The sequence below is a fragment of the Macaca mulatta genome, chromosome X, assembly GCF_049350105.2.
Source record: "Macaca mulatta isolate MMU2019108-1 chromosome X, T2T-MMU8v2.0, whole genome shotgun sequence".
Lineage (NCBI taxonomy): Eukaryota > Metazoa > Chordata > Mammalia > Primates > Cercopithecidae > Macaca > Macaca mulatta.
Window position 1 is genome coordinate 130,243,777 of NC_133426.1, and position 9,006 is coordinate 130,252,782.

Consider the following 9,006-nt stretch of genomic DNA (forward strand, 5'->3'; position numbering starts at 1 on the left):
ATAATCCCACCACCCTTTGCTGACTCTCTTTTCAGACTCAGCCCACCTGCACCCAGGTGAAATAAACAGCCATGTTGCTCACACAAAGCCTGTTTGGTGGTCTCTTCACACGGACACATGAATCATAAGGAAGGAGAGAGAGAAAGAGGAAGGAAGGATGGAAGGAAGGAAGGAAGGGAGGGAGGGAGGAGCTAACTTTGGGATTTCAAGTGGAAGAGATGTAGTTGATTATAAGAAGGAAGTTAGGGCAACCGGCTGGGGTCCCCTTCCACATTGTGGAAGCTTTGTTCTTTCGCTCTTCACAATAAATCTTGCTGCTGCTCAAAAAAAAAAAAAAAAAAAAAAAAAAAAAAAAAAAAAAGGAGAAGGGGAAGGGGAAGAAGAAGAAGGAGGAGGAGGAGGAGGAGGAGGAGGTTGGGGAAGGATGCAGTAGAAAAGGAGTGAAAGTGAATAAAGAATGAAGAGATAGGTCAGGTGCGGTGGCTCACACCTGTAATCCCATTTGGGAGGCCAATGCAGGTGGATCACAAGAGGCTGCGGCAGGAGGGAGGCAGGGAGTCCAGGTATGCACTCATCTTAGGAGCAGTGGGGAGGGTCAGAATCTTGTAGCCTCCAGCTGCATGACTCCTAAACCATAATTTCTTTTCTTTTCTTTCTTTCTTTTTCTTTTTCGAACCCGGGAAGCAGAGGTTGCAATGATCCGAGATTGTGCCATTGTACTCTAGCCTGGGCAACAAGAGCAAGACTCTATCTAAAAAAATAAAATAAAATGAATGAAGAGATAGAGAGAAGGTTCTTGTTGGGGGCTGGGTCCAGGTATGCTGCAAGGTAGTAAGAGTTCACATCATGTGTTGAACCAAGTCTCTTACTCTTTATCTGAGCAGCTGAGAACACTGGGTCCCTGTACAGAGAAAGAGCTGGCTATCATAGAGTTTACTTGAGGGTTGACATGTGTACAGATCCTGGCCTAAGTATTGTCCTGTGCCTTGTTGGGCAGGGATATAGGTAGAGTGCTGTCCTGCAGGTAGTTGTCTCAGCTGGTGTTGGAACTGTAAACACCCAATGGGTTCACCTTGCCCGCTGCCTAGACAGAGCCGATTTATCAAGACAGGGGAATTGCAATAGAGGACGAGTAAATTCACTCAGAGCCTGTTGCATGGGAGACCAGAATTTTATTATTACCCAAATCAGTCTCCCCAAGCATTCCAGGATCAGAGTTATTAAGGATGATTTGGTGGGTGGGGTGCCAGTGAGTCAAAAGTGCTGATTGGTTGGGTTAGACATGAAATAAAAGGGAGTTGAAGCTGTCCTCTGGTGCTGAGTCAGTTCCTGGATGGGGGCCACAAGATCAGATAATCCAGTTTATCGATCTGGGTGGTGCCAGGTGCAGGGTCTGAAAAATATGTCAAGCACTGATCTTAGGAGCAGTGGGGAGGGTCAGAATCTTGTAGCCTCCAGCTGCATGACTCCTAAACCATAATTTCTTTTCTTTTCTTTCTTTTTTTTTTTTTTTTTTTTTTTTGAGACAGTGTCTCCCTCTGTCACCCAGGCTGGAGTGCAGTGGCGAAATCTTGGCTCACTGCAGCCTCGACCTCTTGGGACTCAAGCCATCTTCCCAACTCAGCCTCCTGAGTGGCTAGGACCACAAGCATGTACCACCACAACAGACTAATTTTTTTATTTTTTGTAGAGATGGGTTTTTGCCATGTTGCCCAGGGTGATCTCAAACTCCTGAGATGAAATAATCTGCCCACCTCGGCCTCCCAAAGTGCTGGGATTACAGGCATGATCCACCCACCCCCCCCCCCGGCAGCCTAAATCATAATTTCTCATCTTTTGGCTAATTTATTAATCCTACAAAGACAGTCTAGTCCACAGGCAAAAAGGGAAAGAGCTGTTATAATCTTTGTTCCAAAATTAAATTATAAACTAGGTTCCCCCAAAAATTACTTCAGCCTACAGCCAGGAATGAACAAGGACAACTTGGAGGTTAGAAGCAAGATGGGGTTGGTTAGGTTAGATCACTTTCACTATCTCAGTTACCATTTTGCAATGGCAGTGTCAGAACCCGCATCATGTTCTGATCTGCTGATCAAGTGGTCACATGGGGTATGTCTAGGAGCTGTGTCATGTTTGGTGAATACTGGGCCATGATCTATTTACAGGGAGGCCCTCATAGTGTCCTGAGCAATGGCTCAGGTATGATTCATGTTCTGATAATTCCTGGCATGCCAAATGAGAGTGTGTGAACTTAGCCCGTGGAGGCTAAAGCAACTCTGTCTTGGAAGATATTTCACCGTGTTGGCTTCCCATCAACCCCTATTCAAGGAAGGTCTCTAAGATTTCCAGTTTATGTATTGATCCTAGTGTAGGAACATGTACTAATGTTTACCGTAAATCCCGCCCTTAGGTCAAACAACCTTGATGTTGTCATACTTCAGCTGTTCTACACATCCCTTCTGAACTACCCTCTACCCTATGGTACATAAACCCTAGGTCTGGGGAAAATGGTGCAGGGATCCACCATTTTGTCTTGCTGTCACCCAAAACACAGACCTGGCTTTTGTTCATAAATTCCTTTTTTTTTTTTTTTTTTTTTTTGAGACGGAGTCTCACTCTGTTGCCCAGGCTGGAGTGCAGTGGCGTCATTTTGATACGGCTCTGATGAGTGGAGGACCACCAGGGTTTTTCCTATTGAGGAGAATTAGATAAAACGACATGGACACACGTGGAGTGGTTTTAAGGAGCAGAAAGTTTAATAGGCAAGAAAGAAGGGAGAAGAAAGAAAGAAGCTCCCTTCTACAGAGAAAGAGGGAGGGGGGCTCCAAACCCGAGAGTGGAGACCCTGCAGGATGCGGACACCAGCCAGTTATATGAGGGGCTGGAGGAGGCGGTGTCTGATTTGTATAGGGTTCAGGGGATTGGTTTGACCAGGTGTGTCATTCACGTAGCTCGTGGAAAAAACTGTCCCTCCCACCCTAGTCCTTTAATATGCAAATGCAGGGCCCTGTGATGTTCTACCGGTGTGAGGAAGACTACACTGCCAGGCACAGGTGGGGGCAAAGGGCAAGAGGACAAGGGTGGGAATCCCCATATTGGGTGGACCCAGTTTCCAATGGCCTGCATTTGCATATCAAAGGTTACCTGCCGGCTCTAGAGCGACAGAGCAAGACTTTGTCTCAAAAAAAATAAGAAAGTGGATTTGTCAGCCTCTTTCTCAGCCCCTTAGCTTCCTCGAACTTTGGGGCAGGTTGCACAGACCTACCCACCATGAGACATAAGCCTATACCATCTGAGATTACACTGTTTGTACCAAGTGTTCACTTGTCTGGGTCATCTTTTTTTTTTTTTTTTTTTTTTTTTTGAGACGGAGTCTCGCTTTGTCGCCCAGGCTGGAGTGCGGTGGCGCGATCTCGGCTCACTGCAAGCTCCGCCTCCCGGGTTCACGCCATTCTCCTGCCTCAGCCTCCCAGTAGCTGGGACTACAGGCACCCGCCACCATGCCCGGCTAATTTTTTGTATTTTTAGTAGAGACGGGGTTTCACCGTGTTAGCCAAGATGGTCTTGATCTCCTGACCTCGTGATCCGCCCGCCTCGGCCTCCCAAAGTGCTGGGATTACAAGGCGTGAGCCACCGCGCCCGGCCTGGGTCATCTTTTAGGCAGGAAACTGTTCTCAGTGTGCAGATCAGTGATCTGATCACCCCAACTATCCAGTGACTCACTGAGCAGAGATGTGTTCCTGGGCTCTGCTTTTGCCCAGAGCTGTCTCTTGGTTCATCAAATGGTGGTGTAGACCCTGGTTTCGTCTGGGCTATTTCCTTATGTGTGAAACATTTGTGTGGGAAGGAAAGAATGGTCTCTCCGAGGGCAGATGCTGCGTTTTCTTTCTTTCTTTCTTTCTTTCTTTCTTTCTTTCTTTCTTTCTTTCTTTCTTTCTTTCTTTTTCTTTCTTTCTTTCTTTCTTTTCTTTCTTGCTTTCTCTCTCTCTTTCTCTCTTTCTTTCTTTCTTTCTTTCTTCTTTTTTTTTGAGACGGAGTCTCACTCTGTCACCCAGGCTGGAGTGCAGTGGCACAATCTTGGCTCACTGCAACCTCTGCCTCCCGGGTTCAAGTGATTCTCCTGCCTCAGCCTCCCGAGTAGCTGGGACTACAGGTGCGTGCCACCATACCGGCTAATTTTTTTGTATTTTAGTAGAGACGGGGTTTCACCGTGTTAGCCAGGATGGTCTCGATCTCCTGACCTCGTCATGATCCGCCCGCCTTGGCCTCCCAAAGTGCTGGGATTACAGGCGTGAGCCACTGCGCCCGGCCTGATGCTGCTTTTTTGAGTGCACAGTGATGGTGTGGATGTTGACCTTTGTCTGAGAAGGGGTAGGTAGCAGTGGTGCTGAGAGAAAATGAGAATATGTGCTCTAGATCCTATGGTAGCTGAGAAGTGGGGATCACCATATGGGCTGAGTGATGGTATAAGTTCGTTTTTCTCTGTGAGTGCTTTGTCCTGGTATGTGCCAGTCTTGATGTTACCACAAAGGGTCGTCTGGGCAGGGACTGACTTCTGGTCTTCTGGTGTGCTGGATGCGTGGCATGGTGTAGTCTCTGTTTCTAGGTTGGTGCTGTCTCACAGTGGCCCACATACTGGTGTGGCAATGAGGCAGGAAAATGGGGTTTGGAAGCAGGTAACATAAGGCCAATACACACTTCAGCTATGACAGGACATATCTTCTCCATAGGGTGTACGCTGAGAAAATGACTTTGTAACTTTACTTCATCCTCTTCATTTACATAGGGCATACACCAAGTAACCAATAGAATCCCTTAGAGAGTATTTATTTATTTATTTATTTTTCTTTGTTCTTTTTTTTTTTTTTTAATTTTTATTTTTTTCCCCCAGAGGGTATTTAAACCCCCACAAATTCTATAATGGGGCTCTTGAGCCCCTACGCCCGCTCCCACACTGTGGAGTGTACTTTCATTTTCAATAAATCTCTTCATTCCTTTTTTTTTTTTGAGACGGAGTCTCGCTCTGTCACCCGGGCTAGAGTGCAGTGGCATGATCTCAGCTCACTGCAACCTCCACCTCCTGGGTTCAAGCAATTCTCCTGCCTCAGCCTCCTGAGTAACTCGGACTGCAGGAGCCTGCCACCACGGCTGGCTAATTTTTGTATTTTTAGTAGAGACGGGGTTTCACCATGTTGAACAGGCTGGTCTCGAACTCTTGGCCTCAGGTGATCGACCCACCCCGGCCCCCCAAGGTGCTGGGATTACAGGTGTGAGCCAACACGCCGGGCCACTTTTGTATTTTTAGTAGAGACAGGGTTTCACCATGTTGGTCAGGCTGGTGTCGAACTCCTGACCTCAGGTGATCGATCTGCCTCGGCCTCCCAAAGTGCTGGGATTATAGGCGTGAGCCACCGCACCCAGCCAGGGCTCATTCTTTCTTTTCTGAATAGGCATCTAGGCCCCATTTCGGCTCATGAATCTCTCCTAGTGGGGAGTTTTATGGCCTAGTTCAGATTTCAGTTTTGATCTATCTAATGGTATAGATGTAGACCTTTATCCAAGTGAGAGCTGTTTCCTGATGGGCTAAGTGTGAGTATAGTTATCAGTCTTGGTCAACAAGGACTTCATGTTATGGTGTTCAATGGCAGTATATATAGTATTATCTCTTTTCCGTATAAGACTTTTTTCTCTTGGTTTGCTGACAAGTGATCTGCAATATAGTGTTGTTATGGTAGGTCTTCTAGTGTAATGAGTGAGGGAATGATTCCTGATGATTGCTCTGGATGTGGAGCTCCTGTTGATTTACTGAATGCCCAGATAAGTGTGTTTCCTGGTCTCTGCTTTGTACGTTCTGTAGAACACTGAGTTTGGGATAAAGTACAGATAGGTTTTGGTCTTTGTGCTAATCCTTCCCATGATGTGCTGAAGCAAGTCTGTGTACTAAGCTCTTGCTAAATAGTAGTATGACTAGTGTTCCTGTTTGAGTTCATCTGTTCCCTGATGTGCTACGCACATCTGAATATCTGAACATAGATTCCAGCCTGGCAGAAGGCTATTTCATGGAAAATTTTTAAGATGGATGGGTAGAGGCCTGATTCTAAGGCAAGGGCTGTCTCATAATTTGCTGAACAATGCACGAGTATGAGCAGTGATCTGAGCAGGGCTCTATCAAGGTGAACTGCCTCGCACTTTGGGGCAGGTGTGCATAAACCTACCCACCGTGAGACATAACCCCATACCCTCTGAGATAACATTGTCTGTACCAACTGGTCACTTGTCTGGCTCCTCTTTTAAGCAGGAGACTGTTCTCAGTGTGAAGATCAGATGGTTGAAGTCGGCCAGGTGTGGTGGCTCATGCCTGTAATCCCGGCACTTTGGGAGGCAGAGGCAGGCGGATCACCTGAGGTCAGGAGTTCGAGACCAGTCTGGCCAACATAGTGAAACTCCGTCTCTACTAAAAATACAAAAATTAGCCAGGCATGGTGGCTCAAGCCTGTAATCCTAGCTATTCAGGAGGCTGAGGCAGGATAATTGCTTGAACCCGGGAGGCGGAGGTTGCAGTGAGCAGAGATGGCGCCACTGCACTCCAGCCTGGGCGACAGAACGGGACTCTGTCTCAAAAAAAAGAAGGCTGAAGTCAGTGTAGGTTCCCACAAGATAGGGCTGTCTCCACATGTGTTGAGAGGTGAGATGTGTACATACTGTGGTCAGTGCATGAGCACCTGACTTAGACTTGTTGAATCGTGGTAGGTATCCTACATGAACTGCCTGGCAATATATTGACTAGAGGTGGGACACAGGACCAGGTTGGCCCTGAAAAGTTAAGTGATCTTTTATGCATGGGCCTGAGTCTGTGTTTGGGCAAGAGTGAGCCTCATAGTTTTTCAAGCAGTGGTATAGCTATAGGCCCACCCAGCTCTGGGAAGGGGCTATATTTTAATATGCTGAGTGGTGGCAGAATACGGGTCCCTGTCCGGGTGGGTGCTACACTTTCCATCAGAAGTGCAACCAGGCTGGGCGCGGTCGCTCACGCCTGTAACCCCAGCACTTTGGGAGACCGAGGCGAGTGGATCACCTGGGGTCAGGAGTTCGAGACCAGTCGGGCCAACAAGGCAAAACCCCATCTCTACTAAAAATACAAAAATTAGCCGGGCATGGTGGCAGGTGCCTGTAATCCCAGCTACTCAGGAGGCTGAAGCAGGAGAATCGCTTAAACCTGGGAGGCGAAGGTTGCAGTGAGCCGAGATAGCACCACTGCACTCCAGCCTAGGTAACAAGAGCGAAACTCTGTCTCAAAAAAAAAAAAAAAAAAAGTATAACCAAACTGCTCTCTTTCACACTCTCAATTTCTGCTGGAACAGCATAACCCAGTACTCCACAGAGCAGACCCATCCTAAAGCAATTATTGTCTCCACGCGCAATACTTTACTCTGGCCACGTCTGTCATATCAATAGCTTCAACCTGCGGGCCAAGGAGTACTCCTAAACATTCATTATGCCTAGATACTAAAAAATCTGGAGAGCAAACAAGTAACAAGTATGATCCCTTTCTCTGCTATCATTAACTCTCTGCCTTCCTTCTTTAGTTTCTCTATCAGTCACTGCTGTCATTCCCCACGGTAGTTTCAGAAACTCAGAGTACATACTTACCGTCCTGGTTCCCGTGTGTACCGGTGTGATACTGTGAAATATATATATTTGGTCTTCCTCCCGGTTTCCTGGCATACAACTACTAAAATCCTTGGACTCTCCAGTTATGTGTTTTTTGTATGCTAATGATTGACTGATAGCTTCAGGATATGACTCACCCGAAAGACAAAGGCCAGCCTCCAGGGAGTGGAGAGTGGCTGAAGGTCAAGTTGAGCACCAGCGGCCAATGGTTTAATCAATCATGCCTATGTAATGAAAACTCCATAAAAACCCAAGAGGACAGGACAGAGTTCAGGGAGTTTCTGGATGACTGAATACATGGGAGTTCCTGGAGTGGGGTGTGCCCAAGGAGGGTACAGAAGCTCTGCAGTCCTTCCCGCATACCTCGCCCTATGTATCTCATCTGCATCCTTTGTAATAAAGCAGTGAATGTAAATGTTTCTCTGAGTTCCGTGAGCCACTCCAGCAAATTAAACCCAAAGAGGCAGTTGTGGGAACCCCAACTTGAAGCCGGTTAGTCAGAAGTTCTGGAGGCCTGGACTTGCGACTGGTATCTGGGGTGGGGGGCAGTTTTGGGGACTCAGCCCTCAACATATATGGGATCTGATGCTATCTCAGGGTAAAGTTAGAATTGAATTAGAGGACACCCAGTTAGTGTCCGCTGCAGAATTGATTGCTTGTTTGTTGGTGAGGAGAAATCTCCTACATTTGGTCACAGAATTCTTCTGCATTGATTGTTGCTGTGTTGGTGTGAGAGCAGAGGAAAAACCTGTTTGAGAGTTTTTTCCGAAGAATCCAAACATGGTTAGTTTTCCCTAACAGGTGGGAAGAAGAGTGCCCCCCAAAATTCATGTCAACCCAGAACCTGTGGATAGGTCTTTGCAAATGTAATCAAGTGAAAAGAAGGTCATATCAGATTAGAGTAAGCCCTAAATCCCATGTGACTGATGTCCTTCTAAGAAGAGGAAAATGTGGCTGGGCACGGTGGCTCACACCTGTAATCCCACCTACTCAGGAGGCTGACGAAGGAGAATTGCTTGAACCCGGGAGGAGGAGGTTGCAATGAGCCAAGATCACCCCATTGCACTCCAGCCTCAGCAACAAGAGCGAAACTCCATCTCAAAAAAAAAAAAAAGGCCCAGGCACGGTGGCTTACACCTGTAATCCCAGCACTTTGGGAGGCCAAGGTGGGTGGATCACAAGGTCAGGAGTTCAAGACAAGCCTGGCCAAGATGGTGAAACCCCTTCTCTACTAAAAATACAAAAATTAGCTGGGCGTGGTTGTGTGTGCCTGTAATCCCAGCTACTCAGGAGGCTGAGGCAGGAGAATCGCTTGAACCTGGGAAGCAGAGGTTG

The 9,006-nt window shown here is 47.2% G+C and overlaps 1 long non-coding RNA gene across 1 annotated transcript; it reads right to left on the reverse strand.

Annotated features, from left to right (window-relative positions):
* Window positions 1-377: 377 nt before the first annotated feature.
* LOC144338496 (uncharacterized) lies at window positions 378-7,801 on the reverse strand. Its single transcript, XR_013412713.1, has 3 exons — window positions 7,651-7,801; window positions 2,557-2,691; window positions 378-1,393 (listed from the first exon to the last, which is right to left on the reverse strand). It is a non-coding gene; the product is annotated as an uncharacterized LOC144338496 (long non-coding RNA).
* Between the last annotated feature and the right edge of the window lie 1,205 nt (window positions 7,802-9,006).